This window comes from Heptranchias perlo, unplaced genomic scaffold (assembly GCF_035084215.1).
Source record: "Heptranchias perlo isolate sHepPer1 unplaced genomic scaffold, sHepPer1.hap1 HAP1_SCAFFOLD_420, whole genome shotgun sequence".
Taxonomy (NCBI): Eukaryota; Metazoa; Chordata; class Chondrichthyes; order Hexanchiformes; family Hexanchidae; genus Heptranchias; species Heptranchias perlo.
Window position 1 is genome coordinate 171,034 of NW_027139432.1, and position 10,837 is coordinate 181,870.

Genomic DNA, 10,837 nt, shown 5'->3' on the forward strand with positions numbered 1-10,837 from the left:
TATTCCGTGCTGTCTGTCCTGAATTAATCCATTTTATCCCTACACTGTGTTATTTCCTCCAATAATCCCTGCTGTCTGTCCTGAATTAATCCATTTTATCCCTACACTGTGTTATTTCCTCCAATATTCCCTGCTGTCTGTCCTGAATTAATCCATTTTATCACTACACTGTGTTATTCCCTCCAATAATCCCTGCTGTCTGTCCTGAATTATCCATTTTATCCCTGCACGGTGTTGTTTCCTCCAATATTCCCTGCTGTCTGTCCTGAATTAATCCATTTTATCCCTACACTGTGTTATTTCCTCCAATAATCCCTGCTGTCTGTCCTGAATTAATTCATTTTATCCCCACACTGTGTTATTTCCTCCAATATTCCCTGCTGTCTGTCCTGAATTAATCCATTTTATCCCTACACTGTGTTATTTCCTCCAATAATCCCTGCTGTCTGTCCTGAATTAATCCATTTTATCCCTACACTGTGTTATTTCCTCCAATATTCCCTGCTGTCTGTCCTGAATTAATCCATTTTATCCCCACACTGTGTTATTTCCTCCAATATTCCCTGTTGTCTGTCCTGAATTAATCCATTTTATCCCTGCACTGTGTTATTTCCTCCAATATTCCCTGCTGTCTGTCCTGAATTAATCCATTTTATCCCTACACTGTGTTATTTCCTCCAATATTCCCTGCTGTCTGTCCTGAATTAATCCATTTTATCCCTACACTGTGTTATTTCCTCCAATATTCCCTGCTGTCTGTCCTGAATTAATCCATTTTATCCCTACACTGTGTTATTTCCTCCAATATTCCCTGTTGTCTGTCCTGAATTAATCCATTTTATCCCTACACTGTGTTATTCCCTCCAATATTCCCTGCTGTCTGCCCTGAATTATCCATTTTATCACTACACTGTGTTATTTCCTCCAATATTCCCTGCTGTCTGTCCTGAATTAATCAATTTTATCCCTACACTGTGTTATTTCCTCCAATAATCCCTGCTGTCTGTCCTGAATTAATCCATTTTATCCCTACACTGTGTTATTCCCTCCAATAATCCCTGCTGTCTGTCCTGAATTAATCCATTTTATCCCTACACTGTGTTATTCCCTCCAATAATCCCTGCTGTCTGTCCTGAATTAATCCATTTTATCCCTACACTGTGTTATTCCCTCCAATATTCCCTGCTGTCTGTCCTGAATTAATCCATTTTATCCCTACACTGTGTTATTCCCTCCAATAATCCCTGCTGTCTGTCCTGAATTAATCCATTTTATCCCTACACTGTGTTATTTCCTCCAATAATCCCTGCTGTCTGTCCTGAATTAATCCATTTTATCCCTACACTGTGTTATTCCCTCCAATATTCCCTGCTGTCTGTCCTGAATTAATCCATTTTATCCCTACACTGTGTTATTTCCTCCAATAATCCCTGCTGTCTGTCCTGAATTAATCCATTTTATCCCTACACTGTGTTATTTCCTCCAATAATCCCTGCTGTCTGTCCTGAATTAATCCATTTTATCCCTACACTGTGTTATTCCCTCCAATATTCCCTGCTGTCTGTCCTGAATTAATCCATTTTATCCCTACACTGTGTTATTCCCTCCAATATTCCCTGCTGTCTGTCCTGAATTAATCCATTTTATCCCTACACTGTGTTATTTCCTCCAATATTCCCTGCTGTCTGTCCTGAATTAATCCATTTTATCCCTACACTGTGTTATTCCCTCCAATAATCCCTGCTGTCTGTCCTGAATTAATCCATTTTATCCCTACACTGTGTTATTCCCTCCAATAATCCCTGCTGTCTGTCCTGAATTAATCCATTTTATCCCTACACTGTGTTATTCCCTCCAATATTCCCTGCTGTCTGTCCTGAATTAATCCATTTTATCCCTACACTGTGTTATTCCCTCCAATAATCCCTGCTGTCTGTCCTGAATTAATCCATTTTATCCCTACACTGTGTTATTTCCTCCAATAATCCCTGCTGTCTGTCCTGAATTAATCCATTTTATCCCTACACTGTGTTATTTCCTCCAATATTCCCTGCTGTCTGTCCTGAATTAATCCATTTTATCCCTACACTGTGTTATTCCCTCCAATATTCCCTGCTGTCTGTCCTGAATTAATCCATTTTATCCCTACACTGTGTTATTCCCTCCAATAATCCCTGCTGTCTGTCCTGAATTAATCCATTTTATCCCTACACTGTGTTATTTCCTCCAATAATCCCTGCTGTCTGTCCTGAATTAATCCATTTTATCCCTACACTGTGTTATTCCCTCCAATATTCCCTGCTGTCTGTCCTGAATTAATCCATTTTATCCCTACACTGTGTTATTTCCTCCAATAATCCCTGCTGTCTGTCCAGAATTAATCCATTTTATCCCTACACTGTGTTATTCCCTCCAATAATCCCTGCTGTCTGTCCTGAATTAATCCATTTTATCCCTACACTGTGTTATTTCCTCCAATAATCCCTGCTGTCTGTCCTGAATTAATCCATTTTATCCCTACACTGTGTTATTTCCTCCAATAATCCCTGCTGTCTGTCCTGAATTAATCCATTTTATCCCCACACTGTGTTATTCCCTCCAATAATCCCTGCTGTCTGTCCTGAATTAATCCATTTTATCCCTACACTGTGTTATTCCCTCCAATATTCCCTGCTGTCTGTCCTGAATTAATCCATTTTATCCCTACACTGTGTTATTCCCTCCAATAATCCCTGCTGTCTGTCCTGAATTAATCCATTTTATCCCTACACTGTGTTATTCCCTCCAATAATCCCTGCTGTCTGTCCTGAATTAATCCATTTTATCCCTACACTGTGTTATTCCCTCCAATAATCCCCCCTGTCTGTCCTGAATTAATCCATTTTATCCCTACACTGTGTTATTTCCTCCAATATTCCCTGCTGTCTGTCCTGAATTAATCCATTTTATCCCTACACTGTGTTATTCCCTCCAATATTCCCTGCTGTCTGTCCTGAATTAATCCATTTTATCCCTACACTGTGTTATTTCCTCCAATAATCCCTGCTGTCTGTCCTGAATTAATCCATTTTATCCCTACACTGTGTTATTCCCTCCAATAATCCCTGCTGTCTGTCCTGAATTAATCCATTTTGATCCCTACACTGTGTTATTCCCTCCAATATTCCCTGCTGTCTGTCCTGAATTAATCCATTTTATCCCCACACTGTGTTATTTCCTCCAATATTCCCTGCTGTCTGTCCTGAATTAATCCATTTTATCCCTACACTGTGTTATTCCCTCCAATATTCCCTGCTGTCTGTCCTGAATTAATCCATTTTATCCCTACACTGTGTTATTCCCTCCAATAATCCCTGCTGTCTGTCCTGAATTAATCCATTTTATCCCTACACTGTGTTATTTCCTCCAATATTCCCTGCTGTCTGTCCTGAATTAATCCATTTTATCCCTACACTGTGTTATTCCCTCCAATATTCCCTGCTGTCTGTCCTGAATTAATCCATTTTATCCCTACACTGTGTTATTCCCTCCAATAATCCCTGCTGTCTGTCCTGAATTAATCCATTTTATCCCTACACTGTGTTATTCCCTCCAATATTCCCTGCTGTCTGCCCTGAATTAATCCATTTTATCCCTACACTGTGTTATTTCCTCCAATAATCCCTGCTGTCTGTCCTGAATTAATCCATTTTATCCCTACACTGTGTTATTCCCTCCAATATTCCCTGCTGTCTGTCCTGAATTAATCCATTTTATCCCTACACTGTGTTATTCCCTCCAATATTCCCTGCTGTCTGTCCTGAATTAATCCATTTTATCCCTACACTGTGTTATTCCCTCCAATATTCCCTGCTGTCTGTCCTGAATTAATCCATTTTATCCCTACACTGTGTTATTCCCTCCAATATTCCCTGCTGTCTGTCCTGAATTAATCCATTTTATCCCTACACTGTGTTATTCCCTCCAATATTCCCTGCTGTCTGTCCTGAATTAATCCATTTTATCCCTACACTGTGTTATTCCCTCCAATAATCCCTGCTGTCTGTCCTGAATTAATCCATTTTATCCCTACACTGTGTTATTCCCTCCAATAATCCCTGCTGTCTGTCCTGAATTAATCCATTTTATCCCTACACTGTGTTATTCCCTCCAATAATCCCTGCTGTCTGTCCTGAATTAATCCATTTTATCCCTACACTGTGTTATTCCCTCCAATAATCCCTGCTGTCTGTCCTGAATTAATCCATTTTATCCCTACACTGTGTTATTTCCTCCAATAATCCCTGCTGTCTGTCCTGAATTAATCCATTTTATCCCTACACTGTGTTATTTCCTCCAATAATCCCTGCTGTCTGTCCTGAATTAATCCATTTTATCCCTACACTGTGTTATTCCCTCCAATAATCCCTGCTGTCTGTCCTGAATTAATCCATTTTATCCCTACACTGTGTTATTCCCTCCAATAATCCCTGCTGTCTGTCCTGAATTAATCCATTTTATCCCTACACTGGGTTATTCCCTCCAATATTCCCTCCTCTTTGTCCTTTATTAAAGTCCAGTTTTTTCCCTCGAGTTTGACATCAATCAGGTTTAAAATTGATGCAGAGTTTCAGCCAATGAGGGAGATCCGGGCTCAGCCCCGCCCACTCGGTGCCGCAAGTCCCGCCCCTCCCCCGCTCCCATTGGTTGGAGGACCAACCGCCCGCTCGGTCCTCCAGCCCCTCTCCGCTCTTCCTATTGGTCCGGAGCTCCCGTCAATCACCCGGGCAGTGTGAGCTGAGCATGCGCGGCGGGCGGGGAGTGAGGCCGAGATCGTGTCGGCAACAGGTGAGAGATGGGCGGGGGGAGCGGGTTAATAAACCCCGGGGGAGGGGGCGGGGGCTTCACAAACCCCGAGTGCGGCCCCGGGCCCGAATATCAAACAGTGAACATTCTCCTCTCTCTCTCTACACTCCGGGGGCTCCGGTTTAGATCAGACCCGAAACTCAACACACGGCCCGCGGCCTCCGAGCATGCGCAGTGTCAGCGTCAAACCTCGTGACTCATCGAATCAGGGAGCGTCTGTAAATGAAGGAAAATGGTGATCGGTCAGGGAGCGTCTGTAAATGAAGTAGAAATGATGATCTGTCAGGGAGTGTCTGCAAATGAAGGAGAAATTGAGATCGGTCAGGGAGCGTCTGTAAATGAAGGAAAATGTTGATCGGTCAGGGAGTGTCTGTAAATGAAGTAGAAATGGTGATCGGTCAGGGAGCGTCTGCAAATGAAGGAGAATTGGAGATCGGTCAGGGAGCGTCTGTAAATGAAGGAAAATGGTGATCGGTCAGGGAGTGTCTGTAAATGAAGGAGAAATGGTGATCGGTCAGGGAGCGTCTGTAAATGAATTAGAAATGTTGTTCGGTCAGGGAGCGTCTGTAAATGAAGGAGAAATGGTGATCTCTGTATCTTCAGTCATCCAGGGAGCTCGAGCTTTGGATGCTGTTCCTTTCCTCCTCGTGGGAATCTGTCTACTCTGTACCCAAACCAACTCCTCCTTGAAGGCTTCCCATTGTTCAATTACTGTTCTGCCTGCCAATTTTTGATTTCAATCCACACGGAGAAGATCCCTTTTTAACTCATGAAATTCGCCCTCATCCAGTTCAGAATTTTCACATTTGACTGTCCCCTGTCCTTTTCCATAACTGTTCTGAACCGAATGAGATTATGATCACTGCTGCCCCACTGAAACATGCTCCACCTGCCCCACTTCATTCTCCACACCGAGCCCACTGCTGTACTCACATTCACTCTCTCACACTGTCTCTCACAGTGTCTCTCTCTCACAGTGTCTCTTTCTCACTGTCTCTCTCTCTCTCACTGTCTCTCTCTCTCACTGTCTCTCTCTCACACTCTCTCTCTCTCACTGTCTCTCTCTCTCTCACTGTCTCTCTCTCACACTCTCTCTCACACTCTCTCTCTCACACTCTCTCTCTCTCACACTCTCTCTCTCTCACACTCTCTCTCTCTCACACTCTCTCTCTCACTCACTCTCTCACACTCACTCTCTCACCCTTTCAATCACGGTTTATGGCCACTGAAAGATGATGCGATGGGTTTGGATTTCAGCACAGGGAGGAGGGAGATTGTGTGGGACAGGGGATTTTCAGCTTTGAGTAATGAGAGAGGAAATAATGTTCCATAGAAAGTAGAGTTATCTGATCTGAATTTCTATCCTGTACTTACAGTGATAACTTTTTTCAACTCCTTTTACAGGGGAGGATTTACAGAGGGAAACTCAAACCAAAGATCACGTCAAGATCTGACAGAGTCACTCGATTCATCAGGACCTGAATATCATCGGCCTTTGAATGTGGAAGGAGAAATGTTTGTCTGTTCTATCCGTGGGAGAAGATTTCAAACATCAGTGTGAGTGGAAAAGCACCGAGACACACACACCCGAGTGAGAGTGTTCCAGTGCACTGACTGTGGAAAGAGCTTTAACCAGTTACACAGCCTGAAAAAACATCACACCATTCACAGCGGGGAGAAACCGTACACGTGTTCTGTGTGTGGACGAGGCTTCAACTGATCGTCCAACCTGGAGAGACACAAGGACACCCAGACCATGGAGAAACAGTGGAAATGTGGGGACTGTGGGAAGGGATTCAATTACCCTTCAGAGCTGGATACTCATCGACGCCGTCACACTGGGGAGAGGCCATTCACCTGCTCCATGTGTGGGAAGGGATTCACTCAGTCATCCGGCCTCCTGACACACCAGCGAGTTCACACTGATGAGAGACCTTTTAAATGTTCTGACTGTGAGAAGAGGTTTAAATGCAAAAGGAATCTGCTGGAACACCAACGCACTCACACTGGGGAGAGGCCGTTCACCTGCTCCGTGTGTGGGAAGGGATTCACTCAGTCATCCAACCTGCTGACACACCAGCGAGTTCACACTGATGAGAGACCTTTTAAATGTTCTGACTGTGAGAAGAGGTTTAAAAGCAAAATTGAACTGCTGAAACACCAACGCACTCACACTGGGGAGAGGCCGTTCACCTGCTCCGTGTGTGGGAAGAGATTCACTCGGTCATCACACTTTCTGTCACACCAGTGAGTTCACACTGGGAAGAGGCCGTTCACTTGCTCAGTGTGTGGGAAGGGATTCGGTCATTCATCCACCTTGCTGACACACCAGCGAGTTCACAATGGGGAGAGGCCGTTCTCCTGCTCCATGTGTGGGAAGGGATTCACTCAGTCATCCAACCTGCTGACACACCAGCGAGTTCACACTGATGAGAGACCTTTTAAATGTTCTGACTGTGAGAAGAGCTTTAAAAGCAAAATTGAACTGCTGAAACACCAACGCACTCACACTGGGGAGAGGCCGTTCACCTGCTCCGTGTGTGGGAAGGGATTCACTCAGTCATCACACTTTCGGTCACACCAGCGAGTTCACACTGGGGAGAGGCCGTTCACCTGCTCCGTGTGTGGGAAGGGATTCGCTCATTCATCGAACCTGCTGAAACACCAGCGAGTTCACACTGGGGAGAGGCCGTTCACCTGCTCCGTGTGTGGGAAGGGATTCGCTCATTCATCGGCCCTGCTGACACACCAGCGACTTCACACTGATGAGAGACCTTTTAAATGTTCTGACTGTGAGAAGAGGTATAAAAGCAAATTTAATCTGCTGACACACCAACGCACTCACACTGGGGAGGGGCCGTTCACCTGCTCAGTGTGTGGGAAGGGATTCACTTGGTCATCCTCCCTGCTGAAACACCAGCGAGTTCACACTGAGTGACCTTCAAATGTTCTGACTGTGGGAAGAGATTTAAAATCAGAAACGAACTGCTGAGACATTGACGCACTCACACTGGGGAGAGACTTTTCACCTGCTCCGTGTGTGGGAAGAGATTCACTCGATCATCCCACCTTCTGAAACATTAACTTGTTCACACTATTGAGTGACCTTTTCATGCAGTGAGTGTGAGAAGAGCTTAAAAGCAGAAATGAACTGCTGACACATCAACGCATGCCCATTGGTTGAGAGACTGTTCACCTGCTCCGTGTGTGGGAAGGGATTCACTCAGTCATCACACGTGCTGAGACACCAGCGAGTTCACGAAATGAGCAGGTCCAACGAGCCGGTCTGTAACACAGGCCAATGACTCAGTGCAGCTCGTTACCCAGTCACTGGGCTCAGTTATAGCCTCTCCTGTCAGTAACACACAAAGAGAAATTGTAAATCTGAAACAGAAAGAGATAATGTATAACACTTCATATCAACCACCAGTTTTTCCCTCTTTCCGGCTTTTAAAACAATCTGTTTCACAGTTTGTCAAACCCGAAACAGCCTCTGGGATTTGCTGATTGAGAATTTCAGTGGAAATTGGGACCGTCATTAAATATCGGAACAAATATCCCCGCTGAGGTTTCGGGATTGTTACTGGTTTATTTATATCAGTGAGTGACCAATTTTAAACTAGGTGAGGGTCTAAACCTAAGGTAAGAGCCTGGGATAGACAAGAGATTCTTCAATGTATCAAGTTAAATTACACTGATTCCACCAACACTGGACATCACATCCCTCAAACATTGTTACCTGTTACTGTATAAAACTGGTGAGGGTGGAAATGGGAAATAACTGAGAAAAACTTCATTGTATCAAAGTTAATTCTGATCATTATTATTATACAAACATTCTACAGCCTATCCCTTAAAAAGGACCCAATATCAAACCAGTCCCTAATCCTTGGGCCTGTGCCTATGTTGTGATTTGCACCCGCTTCTGACTGACTTGGTATCAGACGCACTCCCGTCAACAGTAAACGGATGGAGCCGGATCCATAAGAGAAAAATGAGGACCGAGCTCCGCGGTTCTCCCAGAGTGCGGGAGGCGGAGTAACAGCAGCAGACAGAGAGATCTCTCTAAACCAGCCGCTGCCGCCGGAGAGAAGCGAATCCCGTTCCGAGCCGTGTCTGTCAGGCGCCCGCTGACCCTCTCTTCACTGAAGGGGACCGATTCAGCACCAACTCACACACCCACCATTGGATCATTGAATCACCTTCAACACCTGAATTACATCACCACTTAATCCTCTATACACGAGGAAATACAAACCTTGTCCACGCAACTTGCCCTCATAATGTCACCATTTTAGACCCGGTATCATTCTGGTCTTTCTGCGCTGCACCTCCTGCAAGGCCAATATATCCTTCCTGAGGTCTGGTGCCCAGGACTGAATGCCGTACTCTAAATGTGGCCTTAGCAGAGTTTATAGAATTGTAACATAACTTCCACCCTTTTGAATTCCAGTTCCCTTGAGATAAAGGCCGACATTCCATTCGCCATTTTAATTATTTTTTGTACCTGTCTGCCAACTCTTCCTGATTTCCCGAAGGATCTCTGCTCACCCACAGTTCCTGGCTTCTCACCATTTTGAAAATACTCTGATTTATCTTGCTTCGGGCCAAAGTGGATGGTCTCACATTTCCCCAGATTGAAACTTTGAACAGTCTGGGGCTCTTTTGTATCGAAAAGAGAAGGCTGAGGGTGACCTGATACAGGACTTTAAGATTATGCAAGGGTTTGATAGGTCAGATGTAGATAAGGTGTTTGTACTTTTGGGAGTGGGGACGTCAGAACTTAGGGCCATGAATATAATAGTCATCAATAAATCCAATCTGGCATTCAAGAGAAACATATTTATCCAGAGAGTCGTTAGAATGTGCAGCTCGCTCCCACAAGGAGTAGTTAAGGCGAATCGCATGGATGCATTTACGGTGAAGCTGGATAAACACATGGAGGAGAAAGGAATATTCGGGTTTGCTCATAGGGTTAGATGAAGAGGGGTTGGAGGACGTTCAACTGCAGCATAAACACTGGTATAGTCTCGTTGGGCCGAATTGCCTGTTTCTGTGATGTACATTCGATGTAATTCTATGTAAGCTCCATCTGACACAGTTTTACCAACTCACTGAATCTCTCAATTTCCCTTTGTAACTTTATGCTCCCATCTACACTACTCACTGTGCACCCCAACTTGGTGTCGTCGACAAACCTGGATATCCGGCTCTCTATTCCTTTATCTGCCTCATTTATACAGATCCCTGGGGGACACCACTCATCAAATCCTGTCAATTTGAGTACATACCCATTAACCCTACTCTCTGTCTCCTACCTCCAAACCAACTCCCTCCCCATGTCAATGGGTTGCTTTGAATTCCACATGTTCTCATTTCTGTTAACAGTCTCTGATGTTAAACCTTAACGAATCCCTCTGGAAGTCAATGTACACATAACACCCATGGACACTCCATCATTTACCACATTAGTTACATCTTCAAAAAGTTCAACTAGTTTCGTTAGACTTGACTTACACTTTATAAATCCATGCTGGCTCTAATCAATTCATGTTTATCCAAGTGCTCAGTCATTCTTTCCCTAATAACAGATTCTGGTAACTTCCCCACAACAGACGTCAGACGAATCGGTCTATAATTTCCTGCTTTATCTCTCCTACCCTTCATATATAATGGAATGACATTTGAAATTTTTCAATCCATGGAACAATTCCTGAATCAAGAGAGTTTTGAACGATCATGACTAAAGCATGTACAATTTCCTCACCTGTTCCCCTTAGTCCCCTGGGATGGTCACCATCAGGTCCTGGAGATTTGTCTATCTTTAGTCTAATTGTTTTCTCCATTACCATTATTTTACTGACACTGAATCCCCTTGATTTATTTTCAGTTTTCCTCGTGTCTCTGGTACATTATCCTCATGCTTTTCTGTGAGTATCAGCAAGTCTGCCATTTCCTGATTTTCAATTACAATATCACCTCCATCTGTCTT

The 10,837-nt window shown here is 44.1% G+C and overlaps 1 protein-coding gene across 1 annotated transcript in view; it reads left to right on the forward strand.

Moving 5' to 3' along the window:
* Positions 1-6,363, forward strand: part of LOC137312324 (zinc finger protein 271-like) — a 175,951-nt gene extending 169,588 nt beyond the window's left edge. Inside the window, exon 3 of the transcript XR_010960699.1 lies at positions 6,250-6,363. The gene's annotated coding sequence lies outside the window, so the exon portion shown is untranslated. The remainder of the gene's footprint in view (positions 1-6,249) is intronic.
* The last annotated feature ends 4,474 nt before the right edge of the window (positions 6,364-10,837 follow it).